Here is a 17700-nt window from a genome sequence, read left to right as displayed (position 1 = left end):
TCACAACACTGAGTTTGAGTTTCCACCACCAATATCCACTTGTGTATAAAGTAATAAAAATAACACAGGAGGCTTTCAAATAATTCTCTCATCGACATCTTTTTCTTGTAAATACAGGATCTCTGTAATTTCTGTAGGAAAAGTGAAATAATTTATGTAGGAGAATGTTTGAGCGGTTTAATCAATTGAGAGAACTATAGCCAATGGAACAAAATGGGAGAAAAAGCAACAATCTGGGGAAAGGTATTTAACTGATTAGCCCTCACTAAAAATAGCAACATGGCCATCCCGTAAGTGGTGACTTGAAAATAATCTTTTAAAGTTTGCACGGCGCGAGCAAGGATGCAGTTGCCCTGCTGTTTTCCTTGGCAAGCGCGAGCTCCTCTGTGGACACTGAATAAATCTGAACTTCGGGGCTGATCAGCTCTAGAACCAGACTGCTCGACGGTTCTCCTGAGAATTCAAACCTTCAGTGAAAAGATACGTGTAAAACTCATTCCTTGCTTGGATGCAAAGAAACACAGAGATTTCACCAGGTGTGAAAACACGCTGAGCTTCTGTAAAGGTGGTGTCAGACGTCACTGGTCTCCGGAGGGGATGGGACCTCCGACTCTTGGTGGCAGAAAAACTCAGCTCCTCCCCTTGCACTCAGAAGTGACCATCTCTACTTTGTTGACCTGGCTTCCTTGGGGCTTTCAACTAGGAGAACATTCCTTTTCCCTCTTTACTGTTTTCAAGTTTGATTCGGGTCAATAAACACTTGGAACTTTTTGGACAGCAAATAATAAGCTTAATCAGCCCCCTGATGAGTGAAAACACTCTCGGAGTCTCAGCTCTCCAGCGTTTGACATCTTCCTGTTCAAAACAAGCCTAGATGATGTCTAGGATCAAATACACTGGATGAGGGTGGAGGTGCCCAAAAGCTTACTCTTTTCAAAGAGAACTTAGCCCAGTTCACACTCATAAAAGTGGACCGCTTAGCACGTGGTTTCCTCACCTCAAATCTTCCCAGTTTTAGAAAAGTTTTCTTTAAGGCCAACATACACATATATTAAGAAATTTCTGCAGCAAAATGAGTTGCACATGGGATGCTAAGAAGCCAAAGAAGAGGCTATTTCCACTTGGCAGACAGCTGAAAAACACAGCCGTCACATCTGTGGAAGTTACTAACGTCTTTCGTGGGAGGAGGGCTGACAGAAATTGAAAGAATAGTTTCATAGAAATAAACAATCCGTCAGGAAAGCACGGTGGCCCTTCACAAGGACAGTGTCCCAGGCTCTCTTTAGTAAATTTCCTTAGTTCAAGTTAATATCCAAAGACAAAAGAATATGTGAACCATTCTATTTTGACCTATTGTTGCTAAGATGAAATCCGTAATTCCAGGGTTTGTGTCCTTATCTGTGTAAATGACTAAGTGGTCATGGCACCCTGTGTGATTTCTCACACAGGTCACTTACAGGAGATGATCACTTTTCCTGATTACTAGGGCATCTTTCCATGCACTGGAGTCAGTCATTTCAAGATGTGTTTTACCTCATTATTCATTGTTAACTGGTCGACGAGGACGTGCACACTGCAAATATGTTCCTCATTAAAGGGCTGCGTCTCCTTTTCCTGGCCGGGGTCTCTCAGCCCCTGGACGGGACTATAAGGGAAGATTTGGGTCATCCCGTCAAGTAGGGGGCGTTGTTTCTGTCAATGTAGCCCCAAGGCTCTCCTGCCCAGAAGGCATCTTCTCTGTGGCACCTGACTTGTCTCGTCCTTGTCTGCTCTCCCTTTTCATTTCTGCTTAAAGCCTTGCAGACACCACTTCCTCCCGGTTCTGCCCCCTCTGGCTCTGATCCCCTGCCCTGCCCAGCCCCGCGGTCTTCTCTGCACATGAGGCTTCTGGGAACGTGCCAGACAGCGGTCACCTCCTAACTGCTGATGGCGAAAGTGTGTTGCCTTGAAGTAGTGGGTCATCACAACAAAGTGAACATCACCTCTGTGGCACCATGGAGGAAACCAAGGCATGACGCCAGTCCTTGTCAGATCCAACTACCAGGGGACATTGGAGGGAAACGCAAAGTGATACTGGGTTCTAGACAGAGTGAGGGCGCGCTGGTTTGCAAACAACACAGTGTCATGAGGTCTCCATCAAATAATAATATTTCCATTCAATAAATGTCAGCGTAGGCAATGTTATGTGTTACGGGAAAGGTGAGAGGAGCTGCGTAAAGAAGCACACAGCACTTGGACAGACATAACACGAGGTAATTATATCGCGGAGCGGAACTGGCGTTAATGCACTATAGCAAACACTCACAAAACCCAAGAATATTTTTTCAAGTACCAAGAGGACTTGCTCTGCTCAGTAAGTCGTGTAATCAGAATGGACCTATGGCATTCTTCCAAAATAGTGGTATTTCTGCATCTGAGAATCCAGGCACCCAGCTGTCAAGATCAGCCCATTTCACAGGCTGTTCAGTCCTTTGAGTCTCTGAGAACAATGTTTCAGCACATCAGCTACTGTACACAGATTTGTTAGGGTTTTTTTTTCCCTCCTGAAGCTAGCAGCATGATACAGCCTTGAAGTTATAGACAATGGTTATTTCTCCGAGCACTCGATTATTTTTCTCATTTCTTGAGAATCTGGGTGTTAGTGGAAGATAAGTGTGTGCACTTGTCCAAAAAACTGTCAGGGGCAGAGAGAAATGGGGAACTGTAATAATGTTAACGATTGATATTCATACTGCATCCTCAGTAGAAAGAACTAAGGATGGTTTTAGAACTATTTCATGGCACTAGAGTGGATGGAAAATATTGATGGTATTCATGTGATAGATTTTTTTAGTTTGATCAATAGAATTTTCTGTACTCTACCAATAAGGAGTATTATTAAGATGTCAACTCTTAAATCTGAGTCCTCTTTTCACGAATGGTCAGTGCTTTCCAAACCTCCATAGTGAATATCTCATCTGAAATGATTTTCACTGAAGTTCCCTTGGCTACAGGACTAGGCAGAATTCATAATTTGAAGAATTATGGATTTTCATTTTGAAAGAAAATACTTTGTGGGAGGGAAGGTATAGCTCAGTGGTAGAGAGTGTGCTCAGCATGCATGAGGTCCTGGGTTCAATCCCCAGTACCTCCATTAAAAATAAATAAATAAATAAACCCAGTTACATCCCCCACAAAAAAAATTTTTTTAAAAAAGAAAATACTTTTGCCACAGGAGTGATGGTGGAGGATAGTGACAGACAGAAAGGTGTGAGCTGGGAGATGGGGGTTGTACAGGGAAACCATCACATGCAACATTTCACTTTGACCAAGCAATCAAAAAACAGACATCCCAATTCTGTCAGTGGAGTCCAGAAATGTCTGAGTTACTTCTTGCCTGTTCTCAAGCCAGCTATCCAGGACCAGGTAAAATGAGTTCCAGCTAACAGAATTCATAAATCATTTGTAAAAGCCCTGGGCATCTTTCAACTTTGGCATCCTTTTGCGTGGTCCTCAAACAAATTGGCAGCTGAGGCATTTAAAATTCCTCTCAGCCCCTGTCCTTCTCCCACTGCCACAAACCCTCCAAGGAGGAGACGGGTCGCAAGGATTCTGCCTTCCTGGTCCATCAGGTGGTCTCCCCGCAGGCAGTGGGGAGCAGAGGCAGTGCTGGCTTATGAGAGAGGGGTTAGCAAAGGTGGAAATACCCCTCCACCCAGTCCTCAGGTACAGAGCTAGTCTCGTGAGGGATTCAAAAATAAATCCTACCCTCGCAAGGATGAAACTATGACAGTCCCCATCTGTTGCCACCGTTGGAGATGGCCGGGCCAAAGGACCTTTGCTCTAGGCGCCCTGGGCTATTTGCAACCCTCCTACTGCCCACTCTTCACTGCTCAGGGGAAGGGACAGGGCGAAGGTGTGAGTTATTTAGTTTGTCTCGGTCCCACGCTTTTCTCTTCCCTTCCCCCTCACTGGCCATTTCAGACACACCGTCCTCTGGCTCACAGCTCCCTCCTGCCGCTCAGGAAAGGGTCTGAGGTCAGTCCCTGGACAAGAAATGCCACCTCAAGAAATGGGGTATGGATGGTATTAAAGAAACTGAAGGGGAGGGGGAGGGGCAGGGAGGATCAGCCTTGGCCAGTTTCAAGCATCTTTCCCTTAGGTTTGTCCATTGTTTCCCTAAATACTCAGACATTTTCCCCAAAGGAGCACCATTTAGAATACCCATCAATTCTCTAAAATTCACAAGTGAATACACAACTGCTATAGAAAATTTGTGTCCCTCCAAAATGCATGTGTTAAAACCTAACCCCGGCCTCTGGGAGGTGATCAGGTCCTGAGGGTGGAGCCCTCTTGGAGGGCATTAGTGGGTGTGTTGCAGGCGGGAGGCCTGGCAGGTTCAGGGATCCGGGCAGACCGGAGAAGATCACGAAGCCGTGGGTACCTCTGACGGGCCCTCATTGCGGGCAGGAGTACAGGGGTCTTCCATGGGCAGAAAGCCCCTCGGCCCTACATAGCAAGGCCAGCAGCTCGGCATCCAGCCGCTCCGCGCGCCACGTGGCTGACCGGTGCGCGTGCGCAGCGCACGTCCTTGTACCCACACAGCGCTACTGCTCATGCGGGATCACAGGCACCTGCCGCCCGAGCCTGCCTGACTCCGTTCTCCCTACGGCACTCTCATGAAAGTGGCCTCAGGGAGTCCCCTCTCCCCTTTCACAAAACGAGGACACCAGGCAAAGGCAGCCCTCCCTGAGCGGGGAGTGGGCTCCCACCACGGAATCTGCCAGCATCTAATCGTGGACTTTTTACCCTCCAGAGCTGTGACACAAAAATGTCTGCTGTTTAGAAACTACCCAGTCGACGATATTTTGGTGTAACAGCCCAAACAGACTAAGACAACGGCCCTAGAACAGCAAGCCTGTCTCTTTGTCATCCTCTATTCATGAATATAAGGAGCACAGCTCCTGTGGTTCCAGCTTCCAGGGAGAGGTGTCAGGTCAAAGCCGATTGGTTGGGAGTCACCTGGAAGCACTTTCTTGTCCTCAGGCTGGATGGGAAGATTGTATTGAAACAGAGTCAAGCATGTTTCAAAGTTTGCAAGGAAAGGTAAATAGGATTGGCTACTAAGCTGCTCTGTGAATCCACCAAGACAGCAGCTTTAACTGTACGTGGCGGGTGGGCTAATGACGGTCAGAGACAGCCAGCTCTGGCGTTGCAACGAACAATGTGTTTTTTTCTAGCAAACATAGCATACAGGTGACATCCTTATGCAATCCAATTGTTTCCTCCAGGGTTTGGAAAGATATTTAAGCCCAATGAGTTCAAGATAAAGGGGAAAGGGGCAGGGGATGAGGATCTGTGCGTGACTGTGCAGAGTGAGTCTTGAGCAGGAAGTGGAGTTCAAAAGAGGTGGAATGATGGTTCACAAAAGACAGCGATAAGTGGGAGGGGCAATTAATTGGATCAGTCTGTTACGGCTCAAAACAATCTGATAGGAAGACGACGTAATATCCTGACTGCCGACTTAGGGTCCCAAGTCTTCCATATGACGAGTAATTAAAGCCAGCTCTTGGGAAATGGAGCCTGTAATTTGTATATTCGAAAGGGGGAATGCAGTTAGCCCTTTGACCTTACCCCAGACTTTCTCCGGGAGGTGGGGTAAATTCTTTAAGATCCTAAAAAACATGTTTGGAAGCATTCTCTAGAACTGTGATGAATTTGAGGTCCTAATGAAAAGGACCAGGAAATAATCTTCACTTCCCTACATGCAGTCACATCCTCCACAAACCCCAAAGCTTGCCTTTGAAAACTCAGCTGCTAGCCTTAGTTAATGTCAGGGCATCTGACCATGTCACTGGTTTTTCTAGTTCTTCCTCCAGGTATGTTTTTGGGCACCCATGTACACACACACAAGCGCCACCAGGAGTGGGCAACCAGTCCCACTACAAACAGATCCACATGGATGCCAGAGGTAGGATGCCCCCAGTCCCTGTCAAAAGACCCACTAGCAGTCACGCTGACCGTGGATGATGATTTGATGGTCTCACGCAATTTTTAAACTGGATGAGGCCCCATCTCCCCTTCTGTGAAAGTTATTCAAGTTTTATTGAGGTGGGAAGCCCCATAAAAAAAAGACCAGCAGGAACCCCAAGCAAGGCCACTACTCTCCTGCCAGCCCCATCCATTTCCCAGGCCTAGCAGCTTTATCTCACTTTTTGTCTCTGAAATGGTTCACTTCTAGGAAAGTGGAACTTACCCCTAAAATTCTATTGGTTCCCTGAGCTCACTCTTGACTGGTCCCTTTGTAGTGCTTCATTTGCATGGAGCTCACTCTTGATTGGTTATTTCTTTCACTCCTGATCGGTCCATTTCTACAAAACTTGTTCCTAATCAGTCACCTTTGTTATACTTTATTTGCATGTGATTTTGAAAGTGTAAACTGGCAGCCTATAAAAGCCTGTTTAAACCTACAGACGGGGTCCAGAACTAGGAGTGCTAACTGTTCTGGGCCCACTGGTGCAATAAGTCTGACTTCTCCAACTCCCCCAGTGCTGCTTGGTCTCTTGCCTGGATCCAGGTTGCTGTCCCACTGAGCTGTCCCACGCTTTTCTACAACATGATGACTAAGAACAAAATAGGCGAGAAAAGCCACTGAAGTATATGGTATTGTAGAGTAAGAAATGGAAAGACAAAAGTGTTTTGGTTTTTTTTGGAAGGGAGAGTAATGTCTGCTTCCAGAAATAGTCAAGGGTTCTTCTCTTGCCTCAATAGAGAGAAGAGAAGCTTAAAGTGGCCGTGGTATTAAGGAGAAACAATGGAGGATGCTTTGCACTGTTGGTGGGGCAGGGGAATACGCCAGCGGGGAGGCTGGGAGGAGACACCTGAAGGGGATCGCCAGGGAGTCTGAATGAGGGTTTCACACTGAGGACAGCTCAGAGCAAGGCACTGGTAGAATCCAACAGCAAAGGCATGAAGAGCCCAGAGAGCCGAAGGTGGTCTCGAGTCAGGCTGAGCATCCACAGAATCATTGGGTACTACTTATGGGGCGGTGGGGGCAGTGGGGGCGGGGCGGGGTCTCAACCCCCGGAGGCTCTGATCTAGCAGGTCTGGGATGGGGCCAGTACACCTGCATGTCTGACAGACTCCCAGGTGCACCGACACTGCAGGCCCTGTTGATGGATGCATTTCTGCAGGAGAGCTTGGGTACCGCGCTGCCAGCGGGGGCTATCGCAGGAAACCCGGCGTCCGCGTTTCTCTAGTGAGTGGTGCGCCGGTGTGTTCTGTTAGGCCTCTTAGCAGAGGATGATGTGAACTTACTTGCGGCTGAGATGCATCAGAGTGTCCAGCGGGGCCCAAGTCCCCAGGAAGCAGGGAGAGGACTCATTGCTAAGTGTTTCTTTCCAACAGCCATTTCTACCCCAGGGGTGGTGCATGGAAGAGTTTGGTTCAGATATTCCAGACAGTTTTTGAGCCCTTCTCTACACCAGCGGGAAGCCACAGAGCTCTGTGACTCCACTTCTTGGCATTCTCGGTCTTCATGACATCCAGATGCTCAACGGGCACACGAAAAGATGCTCAGTATCACTAATTATCAGAAAAATGCAAATGAAAACTACAGGGAGGTATCATCTCACACCAGTCAGAATGGCCATGATAAAAAAAGTCCACAAATGACAAATGCTGGAGAGGCTGTGGAGGAAAGGGAACCCTCCTACACTGCTGGTGGGAATGCAGTTTGGTGCAGCCACTGTGGAAAACAGTATGGAGATTCCTCAAAAGGCTAGGAATAGACTTACCGTATGACCCAGGAGTCCCGCTCCCAGGCATATATCTAGAGAAACCCCTAATTTGAAAAGATACATGCACCCCAGTGTTCACAACACTATTTACAATAGCCAAGACACAGAAGAAAAAAAAAAGCCTGTGTTCATTAACAGATGACTAAATAAAGAAGATGTGGTATATATACACAATAGAATATTACTGAGCGATAAAAAAGAATGAAATAATGCCATTTGCAGCAACATGGATGGACCTAGAGATTATCACGTTGAGTGAAGTAAGTCAGACAGAGAAGGACAAATATAAAACAATATCATTTATATGTGGAATCTTAAAAAAAAAAAAAGGATAGAAATTCTATTTACAAACCAAAGTCAGATTCATGGACACAGAAAACAAACTATGGTTACTAAAGTGGAAAGGGAGGAGGGATAAATTAGGCATTTAGGAACAACAGATACACGTTACTATTTATAAAATAGATTTTAAAAAAACAAGGACCTACTGTATAAAACAGGGAACTATATTCAACTTCTTATAATAACATATAATGGAAAAGAATCTAAAAATATATGTATGTATGTATATGTGTAACTGAATCACTTTGCTGTACACCTGAAACTAACATTGTAAATCAACTACACTTCAGTAATAAATTTTTTTAAAAAGACAACTCAAGATATCTCTGCATATTATACTGGGATTTGTTTCTCCCCTTCTTCTTGAGCAATGGTTTATAGCTAGCCCTATTTAAAGTCCTTGGAGACGTCTGAACACCTGTTCAGAGAGCCGAGAATCACATTAGCTCCAGAGAGCCAAGAATCACGTGATATTATGCAACACACTGACTGTGTTGAATGTGATTTGGTGAGGACCAGCCCAGTGCTCTCCAAGGGAAATTATGGTAACACACACGATACTTAGAACTGAAAAAGTCTGTGACTCCCAGACAGGTATCTTTGGTTTGACCCCCTAGAAATTGTGTCCCCAGGTGATCTGGGGGAGACAGGCACTTTAAGCTGTTGGTGCAAAATCCTCACTTGCGCGGTTAAACCATTTCACCACTTGTTCACTAACTTTAAAACATCAAAGAGGATTTGTGAATCTGGAAAACATTTGTGAAAAATTTAAATGGGGTGTCACTTTGGCAGTGTAAGTGGCATGAGCTGTTTGATTTTCAACTATTTACAGATGTATCTGACTCTAGGATTAATGCATGTATTTTGCAGGAGAAATCGTGTAGGCAAAGTTCTGACCAAAATTGCCTGAAAAAGGAAAATTAGTTTAAATCTGCATAAAGCAGAACTATTATCCTGGATGTGGTGTCTGTCCCTTTGTGTATATGAGAAGAGAGAAACATCTTTTTTTTTTCTCAAGTTTGTATTGTTGTATGGCTCTTGATATCAGAAATTCTGCATCAGAAAGTTTAAGAACTTAATGTTCTGTCCTCATTTTTGTTTGGAATTCCTGAGTTCCAAAGTTGCCAAATCATTTCTTTCCTGGTTCATATTTATGTTTGAGAACTTTCTTTAAATAATTATTTGGAAACTGGTCACATAAGACAATGCCAAAAGACAGTATGAATTGAGGACATGTCTGGCCCTCTACAAGTCGAAGTTTTCTCAAATCTTGTTTTTCGACTCCAGATTCCAGTAAATGAATGATGCTATGACTCACAGCTTCAATCCTTGGGGAAAAAAAAAAAAAGGGAGAATGTTCAAGTCTTAGCCTAGAATATATTTGAAAGATTAAGTGTTTTCTGTAACTCACATTTTAGTTATTATTTATGTCAGTTCTTTCTCCTAAAATGATTTGATGTGACTTACATAAGTACACACAATACTTTAAAAAGCAACCCAAGAAAATGAGGAAAAAGGAAAAATAATTTCTCTAAGTATACTTCACTAGAAATCTGCTGTATATTGGAATCTACACTTTTTAGCAGCCGACCCAGAGAAGGAAACACTCTTTTTGAAACTATTAGGGGAAAAAAAATCAATTGCTCAAGAGAAGCATAACTGATCCTGGTGCAAACACCCGAGGGAAAATGTTTAATCTGGTCGATCTGGATGGAGAGAATTCTCTGTATTCGCAGCGGCTCTCCTACATGACGCAGTAACAGCTTTTAAAAGACTTGAGCTCCATACATCCCTGAACATGTGCCAGCCCCAGAGGAGAGCTCAATCAGAGAATGTCATGAGGCAGCCCAGAGAATTCCAGAGCATTCCAGAGACTCAGCTGCACCCTCACCTGGCTTCATCCAAGATAATGTGGTCTACCTAGAAAGATGGATGGACTGCACATCCTTACACAACTGTCCCCAGATATTATCTTGAAAACAAGCCTTTGTGGAAAAAAAACACATACACACTAATGTTCACAGCAGCTCTATTTGCAATAGCCAAGACATGGAAACAACCTAAATGTCCACTGACAGATGACTGGATTAAGTTGTGGTATATTTATACAATGGAATACTACTCAGCCAGAAAAAGAATGAAATAATGCCATTTGCAGCAACATGGATGGACCTGGTGACTGTCATACTAAGTGAAGTAAGCCAGACAGAGGAAGACTGTATGATATCACTTATATGTGGAATCTTAAAAAAATGATACAAATGAACATATTTATGAAACAGAAGGAGACTCACAAGCATAGAAAACAACCTTATGGTTACCAAAGGGGAAAGAAGAGAGAGGGATAAATTAGGAATTTAGGATTAACACATACTCACTACTGTATATAGAATAGACAAACAACAAGGACCTCCTGTATAGCACAGGGGACCAGATTCAATATCTTATAATTATCTTATAATGGAAAAAAATCTGAAAAAGAATATAGATGTATGTGTATAACTGAGCCACTATGCTGTACACCTGAAACTAACACCACCCTGCAAGCCAGCTGCACTTTAGTAAAAAATAACTGCAGTCCTCGTCATGGCACCCTGAGGCCTCAGCCCTCTTCCCGGCCTTCTCTGTCTTCTCTCTGCCCCTGCCCTACGCCAGGTCCTCACTGCATCCTACCTGGAATTACTGAACTTTAATCTCCAGTCTGGATGCTTCAGGAAGAGTTGAAATAGTTTAGATCCCATTAAGTGTTAGATCTTTAAAGCACAGCTCTGATTCCACAAGTCCCATTGTCTTTATGTACGAGAATAAGCTGCATCACCTTTGGATCTCAACCTGCCTTTCCAAGCATCCTTATCCCGTACCATTTCTGCCACTTGCAGAATGGAAAGGTCCATCCTTTTGCCAGCTCTCACACTGCTTCCTCCTTTGGGAATACTTCTCTGACCGAAGTGAGGCCCAGATCCCACCCAGCGTTCCAAGCCTGTCAGCTGTGTACCCCGCATATCCGTTAGAACAGTGTCTTTCCCAAGGCTGGAGTTCAGTTAATATTGAGCAGATAAGTGAATGCATAAATGTTCATCTCAGAATTTTCTCTGGCCTGCATTATGCAGAAAAATAAGAATTTTTCCAATATTTTTAATTTATTTAACACAGTCCTTGGGGAGGGAAGGAGGAACAGTCTGGGGCCTGCTTTGGCATTCCTTAAAAACCAAAAAGAGACCCTTCACAGGGAGCGGAAACCTTTCAACTGAGCTGCACGTCGTATCCTCTCAAGGAGACTTTGTTTCACACCATGAACCAGAGCACCCGGGAGGGGCCAGCCCCGTCATGACCCGGGGAAACCCACAGGACGGGGAACGGCTGGAGGCCTTGAGACAGAAAAGCAATCGCTTGGTCAGGAAAGGAGCGTGGGGGTTACTATTCACCTGCCCACTATTACAGGTGTGTGACACCATGGGACACTGTGATTTATCAGAGGAAAATCGCCTGGTGATAGGAGTGGAACTAGACCTCATTAGGGTGAAGCAGTGTCTGCTATCCTTGAGTCAGACAGAGGCGAACGTGCAGTGGGTGCGGTCAGCACTAACTGCCAAGCCGCATTTGAGAAGCAGCAAACCAAGGGGCAACTGGCGGCGTTTCAGGAGGAAAACACCCACACGTGAAACAGAAGCAGGTTGAGTGTCAACCTTCAGTCTTGCACGCATTCCAGTACGACTTCGCATTTGATTTGCTTCCACGGTGAGATCATTCGGAACAAATCTATAAAAGAAACAAGGTGTGTGCACTTAACATGTTCTCGTCAGAGCCCTCCAGCAAAGGGCGATGGTGGGATTCAGGCAATTACCAAACTCTCATGGTCTTGAAGTAAGTGTGGGCTTGTTTCTAGGGCTGAAAAGACCAAAAGTGCTCAGGAAAGGGATGGAGGAGAAGAACCAGTGATGCTTGACTTGGAGAGGACCACTGTCACCAGCCTGGTCCTCAAAGACCCTTCTCCATCAGATGAAGGGAATGTCGATTACTCACCCTTGCTATCGGCCACCTCCCAAAATTGTGGGTGGTATGGAGGTGTCATTTACAGCTAGTGAGTCACACCATCGGCACGTGTGCACAGCCCTTGTTCACATGGATGGAAGGCGATCATCACGCTTGTCTCTCTCGCCACGTCAGGTTTGGTGGCAGTGTGGTCTAGTGTCACTTATTGATTAACAGAAGAAAACGTAGTGATCCTTCTTTTCTCCCCAACAAAAATAGCTTTATTCACGACCTCCCTACCAATTGTCCCAAGATATTACCCTCCACGGGACCATCTCCGGCCTTTTATCCCCAGCCTTTGGTGTCCCTCCCCACCCTTACCACGTTTCTAGAACAGACAAAGAGCAGCTCTGGGCAAAGGAAGGAGGGGCCTCACCTGTCCTGGGGACCCGGCCTGGAGGGGCCAGCTCACCGAAGGGGCGGGCTCCGCCGCACCTCCTGACTACAACACCTCTTCTTCCTGCTCCTCGTTGTTCGTTTTTTCCAACCTGGAAAATGGATTACTTTTGAAATAATGTGAGGCCATGTTTTCAAGAGCATGGACATGTTATGTGGTCTACTTCTTAATTGTAAACACTTCAACTTAGACATGCCTCTATGCGGTAACATTACAGTTTTTAAAGATACATTTCTTGTTTTGAGACTGTTTCTCTAGAACAGAATGTTTGTAAGAGGATAAACCTTTGGAGAGCGTCATCTGATTGGACGTGCTGCTCCTCCGCAGCCAACTGTGACAGCAGCCATAAAGGGCGCAGATCTGCGCCGTGAGAAAAGACAAAGTAAACAAAAAAGTGCAGTGTGTTCCTTGCAGAGATTTACTTTGAAACGTGACCCATAATAATGGCCAAAGTGGGAAATGCTTTCCCATAGTTTTTTTTAGAAACCTACTTCATCTGAACAAGTTGATTGAAAATGAAGGAACGACGGACTTTCCAGATTTTAATCTTACTTCTTAAAATAAATAAATTCTTTCAATAGGGCAAAGGGCCAACGTGGTGAAGGACCACGCAATGGCCCAGCAACGCAGGGTTTCAGTTCTGCCTCTGGGGGACGAGGACTCCAAGAGTCAGTTACTGAATCTTTCTGATACAGTTTTCCCCACCAGAAAGGTAACGTTCAACAACTGACTTCTCATCGTTTTTGTATTTCAGAAAAAAATCATCATTATCATCGGAAGAATAATAGGAAGGAAGCTTCTGTTGAAAACTTCTGAACTTGGTAAAATACTTAATTCAAATCACAGCATTTCCATTATTTCAAGAAATTTCTTTGGGGGACTCATCCTTCCAGTTTGACTCCCCTGGAAAATTTTTTCTAAGGAGCATTGCAATAAGCAACAGAGTTAAGAAATGTTTTTCTTCACCTAGAGACAAAATAAACATGGCAAATGTGACTACAGCAGGTGGAGAGGAAGGGGACCCTCGTGCTGGCCGGCTCCAGAACCCTCTGCTGACAACCCTCCAAGGTCATTTTGCCAGTTAAGGGGAGATGGCTGAGTTGACTCCAAAAATGATGCTGGGGTCAGCAAGCGCTGTAAAAAATCATCACCCTGTAATTTTTACCATGAGATAGGGACATTTCATTTCCTCTCTGTTTAACCTACAGCTGAGACTTCTTTGTTAATGAGTTTGGTGTTTGCGAAGGAGTTTTTGTATGTGATTTAGAAAGGAAAAAAAAATGTGAAAACCCCACAAATAGAAGAACCATCACTTCGACATGAATATAATTCTCTTTCCCACCCATTTCTCACAATCATGTACCCTTGATATACTTAATCTTTCGCAGTGGTTTCCATAGCAACTCCTCCTGGTAGTGGCAGCGCTGAAGGCTACTGGAGTCTTGAAACTCAGCCCTGCCCTGGGCAGATTTCACTCTTTTTCTCTGCTTTCACTTATTTGTTTATATTAAACCCTGGGTATTTTAGAACTCTCCTTGCATGGGTCATCAAAATCCTGCCGGAGATGAGAACATGAGATCCTTTTAAGGACAAGAGATGTGTTATTTTTGTTTTGTTTCATTTGGGGGTTTCCAAGCAGAGGCTCTGATTCATTTAAATCTCCACTCTCCATCACCACTTACCAGTTCCTTAACAGCACTTAACAAACACGAGGAGGTGCTCCGTCATGGGAGCCAATCAAAGTTTGTCCCTAAAGACGGACAATCACCTCTGATCTGCCCTTAGTTCCCAGGTGACCAGGAAAACAAGATATTGAAAACCCCGGGTAAAAGTTCGTGGGTGGCACAGGCGGGGCTTGGAATGACAGCTCTGGGACCATGTAACGTGCACAGGTTCAGGTGCTGGGACACACTTCTCATTTCCTTCCTGCAGTTTGCTTCTCTGCCCCCAGAGAATACCAGCTCTGAGGAGTGGGCTTGGAGACTAGAAAATCAAATATTATTATTAATCATGGTAATTACTTTTCTTGGCCCAACTGTGGAGCTGGGAAGCAAATCAAATTCTCTTGAGTGCAGCCATAACTACAACACTGCTGGGCCGGGATTACCTCATCCTTAGTCATCTTAAACTAGAAAGACGAAGACTGCAGAAAAAACTTTCCCAGAGCATAATTGAGTTTGCTTATTTACATACATTCAACTCGTAAATGGCACAGTTTTAAGCATTTCTTCCTAAAGATGGAGAAAATCTTGTCTCTAACTCCCAAATGTCCAAAAAAATTCAATATGAATGAAATTCGTTTAAAAGTTACTTACATACATTGGTATGAAAATACACTTCTGCTTACTAGTTGGGGGAGATTAAAGTTTCAGAGTCAATGATCCTTAAATGCCTTGGTTGAAATTATAACAGTGATATTTCTAATAACTTAGCGGCACATTCTCTTTTGAAATAAATTTACCTCTAGGGTCCCCATCGTGGACAGACTCTACAGGGCGGCACTGACGTTGAAAAAGTCATAGATTTGTGTATTTATTATGACCACTCTCCAGCAAATGAAATTAAAGCCTTCTGATCTTCCAGGAACCCAAAACAGCGTATTGTGACGATCTTCTGAGAGTAGAAAGCAAAGTACCCTCGGGAAAGTGTGCCTTTTTCTAATTTGCCCAGAAGCAAATACTAAACTAAATATATGAAATGCGGTCCATTTAAAGCCATCCATATGGTCTATAGAAGACACCAAAATATTCTGATTGAGATTTGTGGTCAGATGAAATTATTGGATATTTTGTGCTGCACTCAACCACGATTAAAAAGATTGCTTGAATTTTTTCAGTGAGTGGACTTCCCCATCAGGAAGTCAGACTTGAGACCCCATGAACACAACATTTTGACCATTTGTTAAAATGTCGCTGTGACTTAGCTTTACGGGTGGCAGGAAACCAAGGATCTTTCATTTTCATGAGCTACGCTGCATTCTCGTATGATCCAGGGACATCACTTTACCCCGTGCAGGCTAGTTTCTTCACCTAAAAAATGTTAGTGAAGAATCTCTGAGGTCCTTTGATTGTATATCTTATCAGATTATGAATCTGATCCACGGAGGCTTTCAGGAACGCACGAGTGCATTGTAGTCAAAGAGGCACGGCCTTAAAGCAAGTTAGTACCTTGTAGGTCAGATGACCACGTACGAGGCATTCAAACAGGTCACCTTCTCTATCCTTTCTGAAAAGCATATATTGGGGTAGAAATGGCATATGGTAAACGGCATGTAATTAAAGTGTACAATTGGATAAGGTTTGATTTATGTTCGTACCCATCATCACCGCAATCAGGATAATGACCGTTTCCATCACCCTAATTTCTCGTGTTCCTTTGAAACCCCCCTCCCTGCCCCCTCCCACCCCATTCCAATCCCCAGGCCACCCCTGATCTGCTTTATTCACTACAGATTAGTCTGTATTTTCTAGCATTTTATAGAAGTACAAATATATAGCATGAACTGGGTTTTGATCTGGCTTTTGAGATTCATTCATGTTCTTGCCAATATTGATCATCTCTTCCTTTTTTATTCAGTTGTTTGTTTATCCATTAACCCGTTGATGGACATCAGGGTTGTTTCCAGTTTAGGATTATTACAAATAAAGCTGCTAGAAACATTTGTGTATAAATCTTTATCTGGACAGGTGTTTTCATTTCTAGGAACAGAGTGGCTGGATCATATCGTAAGTGTAACTTCAAGCTCTTAAGAAACTGACAGACTGTTTCCACGGAGGTTCTATGCCTGTCTAGTCCCACTGGAAGAACGTGGGAGTTCCAGTTGCTCCACATCCTTGTCAACACTGGTGTCATCGGTCTTTTCAGTTTTGCACGTTCTAATTGGTGTGTTGTGACGTGTGACTGTGGTTTTAATTTGCATTTCCCTGGCTTCAGCATATTTCCATAAGTCTGTCTGCTATCCAGATATCTTCTTTGGTGAAATGTCTATTCAAATAATTTGCTCATTTTGTTTTGGTTTATTTACCTTCTTACTGCTGAGTCTTGAAACTTCTTTATGTAGCCTGAATACAAGTCCCTCAGCTAGTATGTGATTTGCAGATATTTTCTCCCCATCGGTGGCTGTCTTTTCACTTTCCTCACAGTGCTTTCAGAGAACAGACTTCTTAACTTGATGAAATCTAAGTTATCAAACTTCTTTCTGTTCTGGGTTGTACTTTTGCTGCTGAATGTAAGAAGTCTTTGCCTAACCAAACATCATGAAGATTTTCTCCTATGCGGATAGAAGTATTCTTCCAGAAGTTTTATAGTTTTATGGTTTATATTTAGGTCTATGATCCATTTAGAATGAATTTTTATACACAGCACAAGATGTGAACTGAACTTGTTTTGTGAGTATAATCATCCAGTTGTTCCAGGAAAATTAGTTGGAAAGTCTCTCTCTTTTTTTTCCCACTGAATTGCCTTTGCAGCTTTGTCAAAACTTCATCGACCATTTATGTGTGGCTTTGTTTATGCACATTCTTCAAGATTTGTCTACTTTTCCTCACAGATCTATCAGTTTTTGTTTCCTATATTTTGAAGTTCTGTTATCAGATTGGGTAACCCTTACGAAGGGTGTGTTCTGGGATGAATTGGCGTGGTTGTCATTATGAAATGGCCTTCTTTACCGCTGCTAATCTCCTTTGCCCTGCAAACTGTTTTATCTGATGCTAATATAGCTGCTGGAGTTTTCTTAGGATTGGTGTTAGCATGGTATATATTTTTCCGTACTCTTCCTTGTAACCTAGTTGTGCCTAGAAGTCAACTACAGGTAACCCGCACTCCTTGCAGACAGCATGTGGTGCCTCCGCTTTCCTCCCCCATCTGACAAGTTCTGCCTTCTGACTGGAGGGTGAAGCCATTGTGATTTAATGTTATTTTAGAGCTGCCTGGCTTATACCTACCTTCTCACTGCTTGTTTTTATTGGGCCCGCCTATTTCTTGTTAAATGGTTGGGTTATATCTCTCTCCTCACTGTTTACTTGCGTTTGTCCTGTCTAGTTCTTGCTCCCTTTGTCCTTTTTCTCTGCTTTCTTTTGGATTCAGTATCTTAAAAATTTGCTTATTTAAGAGCTGCTCATTGACATCCCCTCTGCGGCAGGCATCGCTCTG

This window comes from Camelus ferus, chromosome 35, assembly GCF_009834535.1.
Source record: "Camelus ferus isolate YT-003-E chromosome 35, BCGSAC_Cfer_1.0, whole genome shotgun sequence".
NCBI classification, from domain to species: domain Eukaryota; kingdom Metazoa; phylum Chordata; class Mammalia; order Artiodactyla; family Camelidae; genus Camelus; species Camelus ferus.
This window is presented reverse-complemented; position numbering follows the sequence as displayed.